The 15,046-nt window shown below is 40.8% G+C and overlaps 1 protein-coding gene and 1 long non-coding RNA gene across 6 annotated transcripts in view; one reads left to right on the top strand and one right to left on the bottom strand.

Moving 5' to 3' along the window:
• The window catches only part of LOC311629143, a 164,009-nt gene extending 162,958 nt beyond the window's left edge, over positions 1 to 1,051 (bottom strand). For all 3 annotated transcript variants that reach the window (XR_014796157.1, XR_014796158.1, XR_014796159.1), the window contains exon 1: positions 678 to 1,051. This is a non-coding gene — a long non-coding RNA (uncharacterized lncRNA). The remainder of the gene's footprint in view (positions 1 to 677) is intronic.
• A 54-nt stretch (positions 1,052 to 1,105) lies between these two features.
• The window catches only part of MKLN1 (muskelin 1), a 311,818-nt gene continuing 297,877 nt past the window's right edge, over positions 1,106 to 15,046 (top strand). Inside the window, exon 1 of one of the 3 annotated variants that reach the window (XM_084897002.1) lies at positions 1,106 to 1,209. The gene's annotated coding sequence lies outside the window, so the exon portion shown is untranslated. The remainder of the gene's footprint in view (positions 1,210 to 15,046) is intronic. The other 2 variants (XM_084897001.1, XM_084896999.1) reach the window with 2 other exon arrangements.

Genomic DNA, 15,046 nt, shown 5'->3' with positions numbered 1-15,046 from the left:
ATGGATGAACATTTTAATATTTTGAACCAAAAATTTGTCATCATTTCCAATATTTAATAACCATTATGAAAGACTTCAAGTCCAGTGATATGTGGATACTGTAACATCGGTTATGAGTGCCTTTGATATTATTAATCACAACCCCTTTATGGACTGATGACTTAAATCCCAAATATCTCCCTTAAAATTTGTGTGGACCATGGAGATTTCATCCTGTAAATCTAAGCTAAATAGGCATTTCTATGTTACAGTTCGTGCTTTTCCATTTATAAGGAAATCTCCCTGTTTGAATTGGCAGAATTATTAAAGACTTCACATACAACTAAGAGCAGCATCACCTTTTCTTTTGGCTTTGCCTCAATTAACTATCTCTCGCCACCTCATCAGCCATGATGAATGACTCGCAGACATCCCTTCTAATAATTCCACAGCATGGCCCCCAGTTTTTACCTTCTCATCCGATGCGTCATTCTTCCATCCCTCTCCTCTTTTCTCCCCCTGCCTCCCAATTCAGCCCCCATGTTGCCAGGGTACTTAGCTCAGGCCTCGCCAAATACTCCCTCACAGGCCTCCTTCCCCTGCAGCTCCCTCCCATCCCAGCCCTCCCCCTCCTACCCCCCCCCCCCCCCCCGCCCCTTCCAGCTTGGTCTCCTTTCTCAGCAACCCTACCTCCTTACCTCTCTTTGACCTCCTTTATTCTCCTTCACAGCCTGGCCTCTGACTTCTTGGCCTCTTCTTCCCCTTCTTTGCCTGCAAGGCCCTGCCCTTACTGGGGTCTCCTTCGCACCCCGTCTCTCTCTGGTCCCATCCTTTCCGCCGCCAAACCCCAGCATTCCTCAACAGCTCGGCCTGGTCGGCTTTAGCCACGCTTTGGGTCGGTGGCCCTGGCCTGGGGGGGAGGGAGGGGGTGCGTGTTGCAAAGTGGGGGGCAAGAACCCCCTCGGCCGTGGCCCCCGCCTCGCCCCCCTTCGCCCCTCCTGAGCCCTGCCGGTTGCGGCTCTTCCTGGGCGGATGGTTGGGACTTGCTGCAGCAGCTGCGGTTCTGCTGTGTCATGCAAGAAGAGGGCGGCCGCGCTGGAGGGGGAGGAGGGGAGGAACCTGATCTCTCCGGTAGCTAGCGAAGGGCTGGAGGCTAACACCGAGCTCCCCCGAGCCTCCCGGAGCAGGGAGGGCTCCGCTACCTCGGGGGGCCCTCCCCGCGGGCAGATGGTAAGTGGGGCGGCGCAGGTGGTCGCCTTGGGAAGGGAACGCGTAGGGGCGTTAGGTGGGGAGGTGGGGACAACGGAAGGAGCCCAGTGTGTCCAGCTGAAAGGGACCTAGGCCGGGATAAGGCTGACCAGAAAAACGCAGCAATAATTACCATCCGAGTATAACGGCCCCGCAGTTGACTCAGGCTACAGAGGCGTTGTGCATCCCCAACCCAGGACAGGGCTAGAGGCAATCATTCAGGGTGTGAGACCCATCCATTCGCCCCACAGCACCAGTTCTTTAGAGGAGAGCTGAGTAGTGAAAGCCAACGTGCACCATATTCCTGCAGCCCGGCTGAGCCTTAGAAGCTGACCTGTTTAAAAGTGGGGAACGGTATGGACACCTGCCCAGCCTCACTTTAGCCACGAAAATAATAATGCTTTTGGCCAGTGGCCTCCGACAAACAGCCTGGAGCAATTAAACAATCAATAGGGAAGAACAGCTTCGCTCCCCTCACCACCCTCCTTCCAACAGAATCATTTATCCTGCTGAGAGGAACAGAAGACTGTGCGTTTCTATTCCCTCCCTCACCATCCCCATCAGCCTCCGCCCCACACAAGCTGCCCACCCTGCTATCTATTCACGCGCTATCTGACCATGATTCTTGTTGGATGAGGGGACCGCCTTCACCCCTGCACAGTGCCACCTCCACTGCCCTAGGGGATTCACAAACAGAACTGACAGCAGTGGATGCAGGGACAGGCTGGGCACACAGGAATATTATTTTATTTTACCCGAGTGCAGTTTTCAGAGAAACCTTTTATTATTGTTGTTATTATTATTATTATTAATTATTCCTTTCCATTTCACTCCTGGAAATTTTAGAGTGTTTTCTGAAACACCTTTTATTTTTAATGTCAGACATGTATTCAGGAAAAGTAAGGGGCGGGTGGGATTCGCAGAGAGGCTAATGACTGTCTCCCAAGCACATGCTGTTGCTAGGGAACCGGGGCTCATCCTGCTTTCCAATCACTGGCGCGTCCTGTGGAAGTCGCATTTCTCAGGGTGTTATTAAAATGAATGGCGTTTGGTGGAGAGTGTGCCTGCCTGTGCTGTAGCATCCTGCTTTATTATCGATGGCCCCACACCCACGTATCTTGTTTTCCTAATTTGATTTCTGTATTTGCGTCACTGCCAGGGACAGCAAGACTAGACCAGTCAGGTTCACTTCCTGTTTCTCAGAACTGGTTTATATTTGGTCTCGTAGCACTAGCTGGTAAAACATTATCAAACCCATCCTCCTGGAAAGAAATCGTGCTTTCCGTGAAAACAAATTAGCCCAATTAAAATACTAATATGCATGAAACATGTCATCATTTGAGGAATAAAGTAGACTGCCCGTTGCCATTTGAGGAATCCATTCTTGAAATGTAAAGCTTAGGAAAACCCATCATCTTTATCTCCTTTTTACCCAGAGTTTTCATTCCTTGGCATTTAGAAGTAAAACAAACTCAAATTGAGGGTAGATTGAAAGATATTTCTAAAATGAAGCCCAAAAAATACACATTGAAGCTGGAGAAATCATTTAGGCCAAATAAGGCACAGAATTGGGTGGAATCCAGGCCCTAGGAGCACAGGGTTAGCACTGGGGCGCTCAGAGAGCACCGTGTGATCACAAGGCCACACTACAAATAGGAGCCCATCACTTTGTGGACTATTTGTCTTTTCCCAGTCCCCTGTGTCCCTTGCTTGTTGTCCCAGTTCCTTCCTCTCTATAACAAGGGTATCACAAAGGCAATCAGAAAGATAAGCACTATGTAAACAGTTTGGTGGGTTCTGGTGTAGATCATTTGTTGAGGTGGAAAAGGTAAGATGTATTTGGCATTGAGGAAAGGTCATGTGACTGAAAGTTAGGAAATTTGCTCCCGTTTCTATGGACCAGATGACCTTGGGCGAGCCAGTCCAGGCCTTTCTTCCTTGTCAGTTTCCTCACGGAAGCTTAACCACAGTGCTGGACTCAAACGTGTCTAAGTTTCCTTCCATTTACAAAATTCTGAGATTATATTGAATTTCAATTTTAGCTGGATTTTGCAATGTTAAATTTTGATACTGAAACTTTAATACGTATCCATAGTGACCTTGGAGGAAACTGTAATGGGTAGTGAGTTGCTGTTGATACATCATTTTTTAGTGTCCATTTTCAGACAATAAAATGAAATCAGTCTTACTCTCAATGTACTTACTCTGCTTGTGTAGTGATGTTGTAGAAGCAACAGAAAGGATATAAAATTGTATGGAAAGGGCATTAAGTCATGTTAGATTTAGTTAACCCAAAATACTTTGATGGACAAAACAGTGGAATGGTGAAGAAGGGCTACACAAGAAACAATAAACTGAATCCTCATGGAGCTAATATCTATTTACCTGTGTCTTAATTACTGATAGGCAAAAATATACCTAGCACAGATTTTTGAAATTTTCAGATTCAAGATATTAAGAAGTAGCATGAAGAAATGTGAAACTTGTGCCAGAGAGAAAAAAACCCGACTTTGAAACCCCACTCTGCCACTTGATTTATTCATTATCGAATGCCTGGTCTGTGTCAGGTACTGTGCTAGACACTAGGAATACAAAGACAAGTAAGATAGTCTGCTTCAAAGGAACTTACAGTATAATGAGGAGACAGATAAGTACACAACTGATCACAGTGAGACAACAAGAGAGCTCAGAGGGGGACCCAACCGTGGCTGGCCATAGTTAAGGTCCCTAACCAAAGAAGATGAAGAGGAGTTCTGAAAGATAAGTAGAAGTAATCCAGACAAGTGGGCTAGTTAAAGAGAAATATATTCCAGGTTTGTTTGTTGTTGTTTTTTAAGTACTCTGTGTGAAGTCCTGGAGGTGAAAAAGTTACCCAGAGAGTTGGGAGAGAAAGACTGTGCCCAGGAAAGTAGTAGATTCTCAGTTAATAGATTTTGTGGATGCATGGCAGGAGTTCTGAAGGATACACCTGGAAAGATCAATAAGGTCTTGTATGTCTTCCTGAGAAGTTTCAATTCATCCTAAGGCTGATGGAGAACCACTGATGAATTTTAAGGAGTATGTCCATTTTAGAAAGATCATTACAGTTTGGAGAATTTATTAGTGTAACACTGTAAACAAATGAACTAGTTAGGACATTAATGTTATGGGCAGCAAATGATGGACATCTAAACTAAGGCAGCAAGAATGGGAATGGAAAGAGAAGAAGGATTCAAGACATATCTAGGAAAATAGAATCAACTGAATTTTATTGTTGATTTTATCTGTAGGATCAGGAATAGAAGGAGATTTATGACTTAGGTAAATGGGAGGATAGCCAAGATGAGACTTCAGGAGGAAACATAGGTTTAGGAGAGAAGGTAATAAGTTTAATTTGAAACATGTTGAGTTTGAAGTGTCTGTGGAATATCAAAGTGAAGCTTTCTATTACGTAATTGAATAGGGAAGAATAGAACTCAGGAGAGAGAGATATGCTAGAATCATCATAATGTGCTAATGAGATGGTTTATGAAAGTAGATGACACACCCAACAGAAAAGGTATAGCATGAGAAGAGGAGAGGAACTACTCTGGAACCTTATGGAAATGCCAACATTTAAAAGGTGAGAAAACAAGCATACAAAGGAAGAACATCCAGAGAGGTAGCAGGACCAGGAACAAATAGTTTCAGAAAAGCCAAGGGAGGAATTGGCAACAGTATTAAATGCTAGGGAAAGGTCAAGAAAAACGAGGACTGAAAGTCCTCGGACTTAGTAACAAGGAGGTCATTGTTGTGTTTGGCAAGAAGGAGTTTATTAGGGTAGTAACCAGATTGCAGTGGATTGGGGAGTAGAGGAGGTAGATAGAGGAAGTTCTGGATGGACTGAATGGCAAGGAGAAGGGGGAAATAAAGGTATTGGGAAGAGAGTAAAATTATGGGCTGTTAAGGCTGCATAGAAAAAAAGGAAACAATACAGCAATATCAAACTTTTTATTCTGTGAAACCCTCTCCTTCAAATTAAATCACCATCCACCAGTTGCTCAAGTTGAAAAACACATGTATATGATCCTTCTCTTTTCCTCAGTCCTCACATCCAATCCATGAGGAATTCAGTGCAACCCTACCTCCAAAACACTTTCACAATCTATTTCTATTTCTACCGCTACCACCCATATATAAGAACCATCTTCTGGGCTTCTGTAATAGCGTTTCAATTGGTCTTCTTGCTTCCACTCTTGCTCCTACACTCCCCAGCACAGCCATAGTTGTATAAAGCATAAGACATAAATAAGATCTTATTTCTTCTCTTTTTACAATCCCTCCATGTCTTCTGATTGCACTTGGAATAAAGTCCAGACTCCTTTACAAAACCCTATGTGACATCCCAGACTACCGCTTCAGTCTCCGCTCCCACCACTGTCACCCCCCAGCCCCCCCACTCCAACCACACTGGCCTTTTTGATACTCTTCCACCACATTGGATTTGCTCTTGTTTTAAAGGACTCACGACAGATATTTCCTTTTTCCTGGAATAGTCTTTTGATCATTCCATTCTCTGTTTAAATGTTACCTCCTCAAAGAGACCTGTCCTGGCTGCCCTTACTAAAGTATCTGTCTACCTTCCCAACCATCCCATGTCTTTTTTTTTTTTCAGAGTAGTAAACTTTTATTACTATTTGTTTGTTTTTTTGTGTGTGTGTTTTGTTTTGTTTTGTTTTTTTTACAGAGAGGAGGAGAGAGAGATAGAGAGCTAGAAAAGTCGATGAGAGAGAAACATCAACCAGCTGCCTCCTGCACACCCCCTACTGGGGATGTGCCCACAACCAATGTACATGCCCTTGACCGGAATCGAACCTGGGACCCTTCAGTCCGCAGACCGACGCTCTACCACTGAGCCAAAATGGTTTCGGCAACTTTTATTACTATTTGTTTTTATTGTTTAAACCTAAGAGGATTTCTGGCACATATTAGGCACTTAAAAATGTTCATTGGATGTTTGTAGAAGAAAAAAAAAAAGGAAAAATTGATTATTAGAAATTAGAGGCACCAAGTATCAGAGCCTGGTGTGGTTAAGGGATGGCCAGTGATGATGGATTGCTAGGCTTTTAAGATTCCAGGAGTGGGAGAGTTACTAGCTGTGTGACATTGGGCATTCATATTCTCTGAGGTTCACATTGTGATTAATAATAATATGTAGATCACAGGGCTATTAAAAAACTAAATAGTATAGCTATAGGTATAAGGCAGTCTTGTCATGCTATTATCAGGAAATCAGGACTACTGCAAAGCAATTTATAACCTCTACACATGAACACTTCATATGAGCTCCCCTATAATGGAGTTAACATTTGATGATTATTTTTTATTAGGGAAAATGGCTATGTTGTGACTTTAAAAAATATTAGGATGCCTGAAAGAACCTGGATATTAGATTATTTAAGAAGAAACTAAAACACTCCTATAAATTTATAAGAAAAGCAGCTAAAACCCTGGGAGATTGGGCAAAGAGTTTGACAGAGTATAGTTGAAGAAATAGAATTGATTTTTAAATATGTAAAAAAAAAAAAAAAAAAAAAAGCTCACCCTTTCTCATAACAACAGATATTCAAATTATAATGCAATGAGAAGTGTATTTTACGTATCAGGTTGGCACAAATAAAAAAGTTCAGTAGCTCCCTGGCCAGTGTTGCCCGGTGGTTAGACCATCGGCCTACACACTGAAGAGTCATGGGTTTGATTCCCGGTCAAGGGCACATACATGAGTTGTAGGCTTGCTTCTTGATCATGTTAGGGGCTCTGGGAATATGCAGGAGGCAACCAGTTGATGTGTCTCTCTCACATCGATGTTTCCCTCCCTCCATCCCTTCTGCTCTCTCTGAAAAGCAATAGAAAAAAATTTTTTCAGGTGAGAATTAATAACAACAAAAAAGTTTAATAGCATACTTTGTTTGTAGGTGAACATTGTCAGTAATAGTGAAACCTCTATGGAGGGCAACCGAGCAGTATTTACCAAAAATTTAAAAGTACAAGCCTTTGATCTGGCAACTCCACTTTTATATATTTATTCAATAGATACATTCACACATCTATTGAAGGATGTCTATTCTAGGGTCTTCACTGATGCTTTATTTATGTTAAAGATGGAAAACAACCTACATATCCATCAGTAGAGATGTGGTTAAATAAATTATGGTACAGTTATATATACTAGGTGTACCGATTAATAAAGCAGATTTTGTAATCAAAGAAAACATGATAATTTCAAGAGAAACATTAAAAGTTCTTTATTCAAAGTAATGTCCATCGATAGCTAGACATTTATACATCTTTCATGTAATTTGTGGATACCGTCCCAATAGAACTTTTCTTGTTTTGAGGCAAACCATTCAGACACCAAATTTTTCACTTCTTCGTACGTTTTGAAGTGTTGTTCAAAAAGTGAGTTTGCCATTAATCTGAAGGAGCAAGGTCTGATGAATACAGCGGGTGGGTATGAATACAGCAGGTGGGTTAATACTTCCCAGGCAAGATCTTTTAACGTATCTTTAACTGGTTTTGGTGTGTGATGATGCGTCATCATGAAGCAAACTTACTTTGCCGTGTCTTCTGGCCCATTCTGGTCATTTCATGATGAAATCGTGGTTCAAATTGATTATTTGTTATTGGTAGCAATCAGTATTAACAGTTTCACGTGGTTTTAGAAGCTCATAAATCAATCTTACAGCACACCTTCCTGATCCCACCAAACACAGAGCACTGTCTTCTTTCTGAAGGGATTTGGCCTTGCAGCCCATGTTGATGGTTGACCTGGATCAACCCATGATTTTATGCATTTGGGATTCTGAAAATAAATCAATATTTCATCATCAGTCACAAAATGATGCAAAAAAAGACTTTCTTTCAATTGTTGAAGCAACATTTTACGGATGACTTTTCGGTTTTCCATTTGTCTTTCGTTCAGTTGATGTGGCACCCATTTTTCTTCCTTTGAAATCTTTCCCATTGCTTATAAAGGATCAGAAATTGTTTGCTGAGCAAAGTTTAATCTTTCTGCAAGTTGTTTTTCAGTTTGACTCGCATCTTCATCCAGTAATGCTTGTAATTGATCTTCAAACTTTTTTGGTTGACCTGGACATTCTTTGTCTTTCACATTGAAATCACCACTTTTAAAGCATTTAAACCAGTTTGAGATGGAACATGTTCACTATAAGCTTTATTTATATTTCAAAATAAAGAAATAAATAAAACTTCCCGCAAATGCTCTTTTTTTTGGCACAAAATTTGACATTTTTAAGTGTAAAAATATCTATGACGTTAAATACCTTCAGAATATTTGACATATAAAGTTTTGAAGCTTGCTGTCATACAATAAAATAGCATACACACCAAATCACATTTATATCAACCTATGTGTAACTCCATCTATCAAAAAAATCCACATTATTAACCAGTACACATAGTAAGTGAAAGTAGACAACTGTTTAAAAATTGCGAAGTGCTTTAGTGTACTGACCTGAAAAGATCGTCATGATACATTGCTACATTTTTAAAAAATGAAGAACAACATGTATTTTGCTAGCATTGTATTTCTTTTTAAAGACTATTAACCTTTTTTTTTTTTTTTTTTTTTTTTGAGAAACATCTGTGAGAAGAGAAAATAGAGCAGGGGAAGAGCAGATATGGGGAGACCAGGTGAGAAGGTATTTCAGCAACTTAAGTCAGAGATGATGGTTTCCTGGACTAAGGTGGTGGCATGTACAGGAGGAGAACTGATCCATGTTAAGAGTTATTATTAAAAATTTGACCATTTAAATGGAGAGGGCGGTAGTGTCATGGTTGACTTGAGAATTCCTCCAAGATCAGATGCATGAGTACAGGTGTCAATCGCCAAGATGGAGAATCCTGAGACAATAACAGAATTCCCAGGATGACTCTTCTAAGATCTGTCATGAAGAGCCTAAGAGTCATCCTTCAATACATGTGTGAATATGTCTATTGGATAAGTATATAAAAGTAGAGCCCTAACTGGTTTGGCTCAGTGGATAGAGCGTTGGCCTGCAGACTGAAGGGTCCCAGGTTCGATTCTGGTCAAGGGCACGTACCTTGGTTGCAGGCACATCCCCAGTAGGGGGTGTGCAGGAGGCAACTGATCGATGTTTCGCTCTCATAGATGTTTCTAGCTCTCTATCCCTCTCCCTTCCTCTCTGTAAAAAAATCAATAAAATATATATATTTTTAAAAAGTAGAATTGCTAAGTCAAAAGTTTTGTATGTTTAAAAATGTGATACATGCTGCCAGATTGCCCTCCATAGAGGTTGTACCAACTTTCACCCTTACTGACAATGCTCACCCTCTTCCCAGCCTGGCAAACAGAAAGTGGTGATGTCTACTGCAGGCTTGTGATTCAGGCCTGAAGTCACAAGAGCTGCTAGAACTGGGTTTATAAATTTGGGAGAAGATTGCTTAATGAGGGAAGATAGAATCAAAAGAATAGCAGGCTCGGGACTAAGCTCTGCTCATTTAGGGATTGGATAAAAGGAAAGAGCTGGCAATGGGGACTGAGAATCAGAAACCAGAAAAATAAAACCAGGAAATTATGGGGCCAAAGAAACCATGAGAAGACTACGTTGAAGAGGATCATGTTTAATGTTGCCAAAATGTCCAAGAAGGTCATTATAACTTGTTTCTCTCATAAACCCTGAGTACCTGGAGAGTTGGGATTATTTTATTTATTTTTGTATCTTTGGGGCTTGCCCTGCATCTCACACATAATATAATCACTAAAAATTTATTAAATTTGAAAGAGAGACAATGACACTGAGAGACAGACAGACAGAGATACAGAAAGATAGTAGAATGTACCTTTGGACCTCAAAAAATAAATAAGACATATTCCCTTGAACTTTGCTGCAAACCAAACCTGATCTCAGAAAAGCAAGGAGGTTCTGCTCCCTGATTAAATTTGGTGCCAACCTATTGATTGAGCTCTCACCGGCCATATTGTGATGTTACATGCCTCCCGAAAACATTTTGATAAGTCACTTTCTCCTGGGTCTGGTCATTCTGAGTCATGTTTGTCTTTATTTAGGTTCTGAGTGATGACAAAAAGAGCAATTTGCTTTTTCTCATCTATCTGACTCTATCCTACCACCTTGAATCAGTTGATGGAGCCTGAGGAATCCATTTTGGTGCCACTAGAGTTCTGTAATAACTGTAACCCCTCATCAGGATGCCCAGCCCTAGCTTCCCATCAAAGGGAAGGATGACTCTTGGCAGGAAGAGATGCATCACTTCTTAGAGAAACCACCAGCTTCTCAATCTGTCACTGCTTCTGCGGAGAGGAGCTATTAGGAGAGAATGGACAGGACACCAAAGGAGAAAAGGTTTTTCCTTTGTCCTGGGAACATGGAAACCTGCATAGCCACAGAGATGTCATGACCTTTTGGTGCAGTGTCCTTGAATTTGAAACTAAAATAATAGATGTTGTTTAAACAATATTGAACGTGTTATGACATCCTGTATTATGTAGTTAGTGCAAGGGTTAGCAAAAGTTTTCTAGAAAGGGCCAGATAGGAAGTTTCTTGGGCATTGTGGGCCATATAGTCACTGCCCCAGCTACTCAACTCTGCCACTGTAGTGTGAAAGCAGTCACAGACAAGGAGTAAACGAATGAGAATGGCTGTGCTCCAACTTCAGTAGAAACTGGTGTACCCCGGTAGCCCCTATGTAGCTTGAATATAAAGAGGGGAGTACCTAGGGTGGGACTATGTCTTCTCATGATTTTTAACTCTACTTTCTACCATGTTAATAATGGTAATATAAATGAGTTTTCAAATGGCTGAATATTTGTCATTTCCTATTAAAAACAATTTTCTTGATATTAAAAGATATAGCCCTTACCTTAGTTGTATTGTCATATATATCTTCTTTCCCAGTATCATGCAGCTCTGGGAAAGCACACTCCTTCTTTATCTCAGAAGGTAGGGCATGTGGTCCAGGCTAAGCCAATCAGTGAATCAGTACAACAAACAAAATTAGAAGCTAAATGAGATGTTCTAAATCATAAAAATATATATGTAATAGTGTCCTTAATATATAAAGAGCACTTAAAAACTTATAAGAAAAAGATAACATCTCAAAAGAAGAATGGGTAAAAGAACATGAAAAGGCATAAAGAGAAAAGGGATTCCATTAAAATGAAAAAGGTCTTGCCGAAACCGGTTTGGCTCAATGGATAGAGCGTCGGCTTGGGGACTGAAAGGTCCCGGGTTCGATTCCGGTCAAGGGCATGTACCTTGGTTGCTGGCATATCCCCAGTAGGGGGTGTGCAAGGGGCAGCTGATCGATGACTCCCTCTCACTGATGTTTCTAACTCTCTATCTCTCTCCCTTCCTTTCTGTACAAAATCAATAAAATATATTTTAAAAAAATGAAAAAGGTCTAGTCTTTACTACTAATTAAATAAATTCAAATTAAAATAAAACCAAGCCGAGACCGGTTTGGCTCAATGGATAGAGTGTTGGCTTGGGGACTGAAGGGTCCCGGGTTCGATTCTGGTCAAGGGCATGTACCTTGGTTGCGGGCATATCCCCAGTGGGGGGTGTGTAAGAGGCAGCTGATCGATGACTCTTTCTCATCGATGTTTCTAACTCTCTATCTCTCTCCCTTCCTCTCTGTACAAAATCAATAAAATATATTAAGAAAAAAATAAAATAAAATAAAAATAAAATAAAACCAAAAGTTTCTGTGCCTAGCAAATTATCAAGAAATTTAAAATGATATCTTGCATGGATAAAGATGCTAGGAGTAAGCACCCTCATATAATCTTGGCATTTAAATTGGTCATGTATTCTGGAGAGCAATTGGCATTGTATATAAAAAACCTTAACATGTGCAAACTATTTAACACAGTAACTTCATCTTCAGACTTTATCTTAAGGAAACAAATCAGAATTGCTCACAAAATGTAATATAAAAGAATACTTAGTATACTATTCTTTACAATATTGAACACTTGGATAGCCTAAGTGTCCAAAGTGAAGTATTGCATAAATTATAATGAATACCGAAGACAAAATTTATTCATCCAGTAAAAAGCAGATTATGGGAAAGTGTCCTGACATCAGAAAATGTTGGTCATTTATTATTAAATATATTTGCTCAGAGAGAAGACTGGACAGTTACACAGATAAACACTAATAATGATGATATCTTGATAGTGGCATTATAATTCATGTTCTTCTTGGTGTGTTCTGAATATTTTAAATCTAGTCAATAAACAAATATTGCTCTTTTAGTCAGGATAAAATAAGAAATTTAAGCCAAAAAGGGAGCCCAGGGTGAATAAAGAGGGAGAAGAGAGACTTCTCATTTTTTTAACGAGTTTCAAAACTTCTGATCCGTATAAACTTACATCCTGTTACACAAAAAGGGTTTCTAGAGATTATCAGAGACATGCTATGGAGGAGAAGTATCATATGGCTGGGATTAGACAGATATACCAATTATTGGAAAAGGAAAAGGTGGGCTCCAGAACCCACACTGACAAATTTCATTTACTTAGGAAAACCAAGTTCGTATCAACAGGAGGCAGCATGGGTTCACGTAAATCCTTCCAAACTTCACTCATCTTCCTGGTCCCCCCATATGCCTTACAGCATGTGGTCCTTATCCCAGACCTCTGAGTATTATTATTTTTATTCCCTTTACACTGAAGCTGAGCGGAGGCCAGAAATGCAAAGTGACGTGCCCAAGATCCTGTAGCTAGATTGAAAGATTACAGACATATTGCTCAAGCCTGACATTGGACAGAGGTTTTCATGGGATCTTTGTATGTAATACAGTGGAACATGGAACAGGGTATTATACAGAACTTTTAGTAGATGAAATTATTATATCCAAAAGTGTGGATTGCAAGAGCATTGCTTACCTGGGGGTTTCTAGTAGTGACAATACCTTCTCACCTATTGAGGACTCACGATAGGCAAAGTTCTGTGCAAAAGTACTTTCTATCACTTCAGCTAATCTTCCCCAACAGAAGCAGGCACTGTTACCATCCCCATTTTATAGATGAGAAAGCCAAGGCTCAGGATGGCTAATGAACTTTCTTCTGATGAGCTTGTAGGAGGAAAGGTGAGATTTGTTACAGAAAGTCTAAGAGCCCATATCTTTAACTATTATACTAACGTGGCCCTTAGCTCCTGTTCTGCTCAACTTGTTTTTTTCTTTGTATTAAAAGGAAGGCTTATTAATCCTTAGTAATGATGTAAAACCCATATTTCTGCTAATACAAAGTGGAGAGAACAGAAGAAAAGCAACGTTTAGTGAGCTCTCCTAACACATTACTAGTACGTACTGTGCTGCCCTCCTTTAAGCCTCCTCTAATGTCATTACACTTTGTGATGTAAATATGATTATCTCTATTTTCACTGATAAGCAAGTTGAGCTGGGAAGAGATCATGACTTGCCCAAGGTCACTGGGGCTACATAACAAAATCAAATAATATTGTTTAATTTACATCTGTCTGACTCCTAAGACTTTATTGTCTTTACTATTGACCAATAAAAATCAAATGCGAACATATAGTGTTTAGTGGGAGGAAATGCCAAATCCTCCCATTGGCTTTAAAAAGTCAATGTTATAAATATAAGAAGTGGAAGATCTAGTCAATATTTCAAGTGGAAAAGGTCTGAGAATCGAGGTCGATTGTGAAGCACCATGAGTCAGTGGTATTACCATCAGAACTCTCATACAGTCTCAGATGGCATAAACAGAAGAATTGTGTCCCGGACCATGGTGAGAATGCTCCTACCAGGTTGTGCACTGCTTGTACCAGATGAGAATTGCGATTAATTCTGAGTGCCACATTGTAAAAGGGACAGACTAGGCTATGGATCTCCAAAGGAGAGCAGAGCAGCCAGCTAATAACAAAATATATACATATGTACATGCAAGTGTACTGTACATACTATTGATAGTACATAAAGACTAGATTATTTCACAAAAGTTGAACAAGTGAGAAAACCCAAGAAGTAGCTGAAAAACATCTTCAGTTAACTGAAGGGCTGCTATATGGAAGAGATTCTTATCCTATCTAATAAAGAGGGAATATGCTAATTGACCCTCATGCCATCACAAAGATGGTGGCGCCCATAGCCAATAAGGAGGGAATATGCTAATTGACTGTCACACCCTCAAAGATGATGGTGCCTACAGCCACAATATGGTGTTCAGTCCCCTCAGCCCCACAGGGGCAACAGGTGCTTGGTAGACCCAACCATTCTGCATTCCTGCCTCCAGAGTCCCCCAGTCCTCTCAGTCCCACAGCCATCCAGGGCCACCTAAAGCTCAGGTAACCAGGGCAGGCTGAGGCTTGTGTTGCCGGCAGTGGCAGCAGCAGAGGTGTGATGGGATGTTGCCTTCCCCTGATCACCAGGTTGCCTCCTGCCCCTGAGGGCTCCTGGACTATGAGAGGGTGCGAGGGGGCGAGGCCAGGCTGAGGGACCCCTCTCTCCAGTGCATGAATTTTCATGTGGGCCTCTATCCTTATGGGATAGAGGATAGGGAACTGTGGTTAGAGGGAGGAAGATTTTTGGCCAATAAATGAAAAAACAAAATATAATTGTGTTTTGCATATCATTTTAGACACTGAAATGCCAAGCCCAATTCTTCAGACATAGCAGGTACTCAACAAATATATGTTGAAGAGAATAAGATATTCAATTGTTATTAAAAAAAAATGCAATACCGTTGTCTTGTGGGGTAATAAGCTCCCAAGAGATGTTTGAACAAAAGCTAGGTGCTGACACTTTGCCCAACCCCACCTTCTTCCAAGCCATT

The sequence above is a fragment of the Pipistrellus hanaki genome, assembly GCF_964339955.1.
Source record: "Pipistrellus hanaki genome assembly, chromosome: 10".
NCBI classification, from domain to species: Eukaryota; Metazoa; Chordata; class Mammalia; order Chiroptera; family Vespertilionidae; genus Pipistrellus; species Pipistrellus hanaki.
The sequence above is the reverse complement of the archived record's forward strand: the minus strand, read 5'-3'. Positions and strand labels throughout refer to the sequence as shown.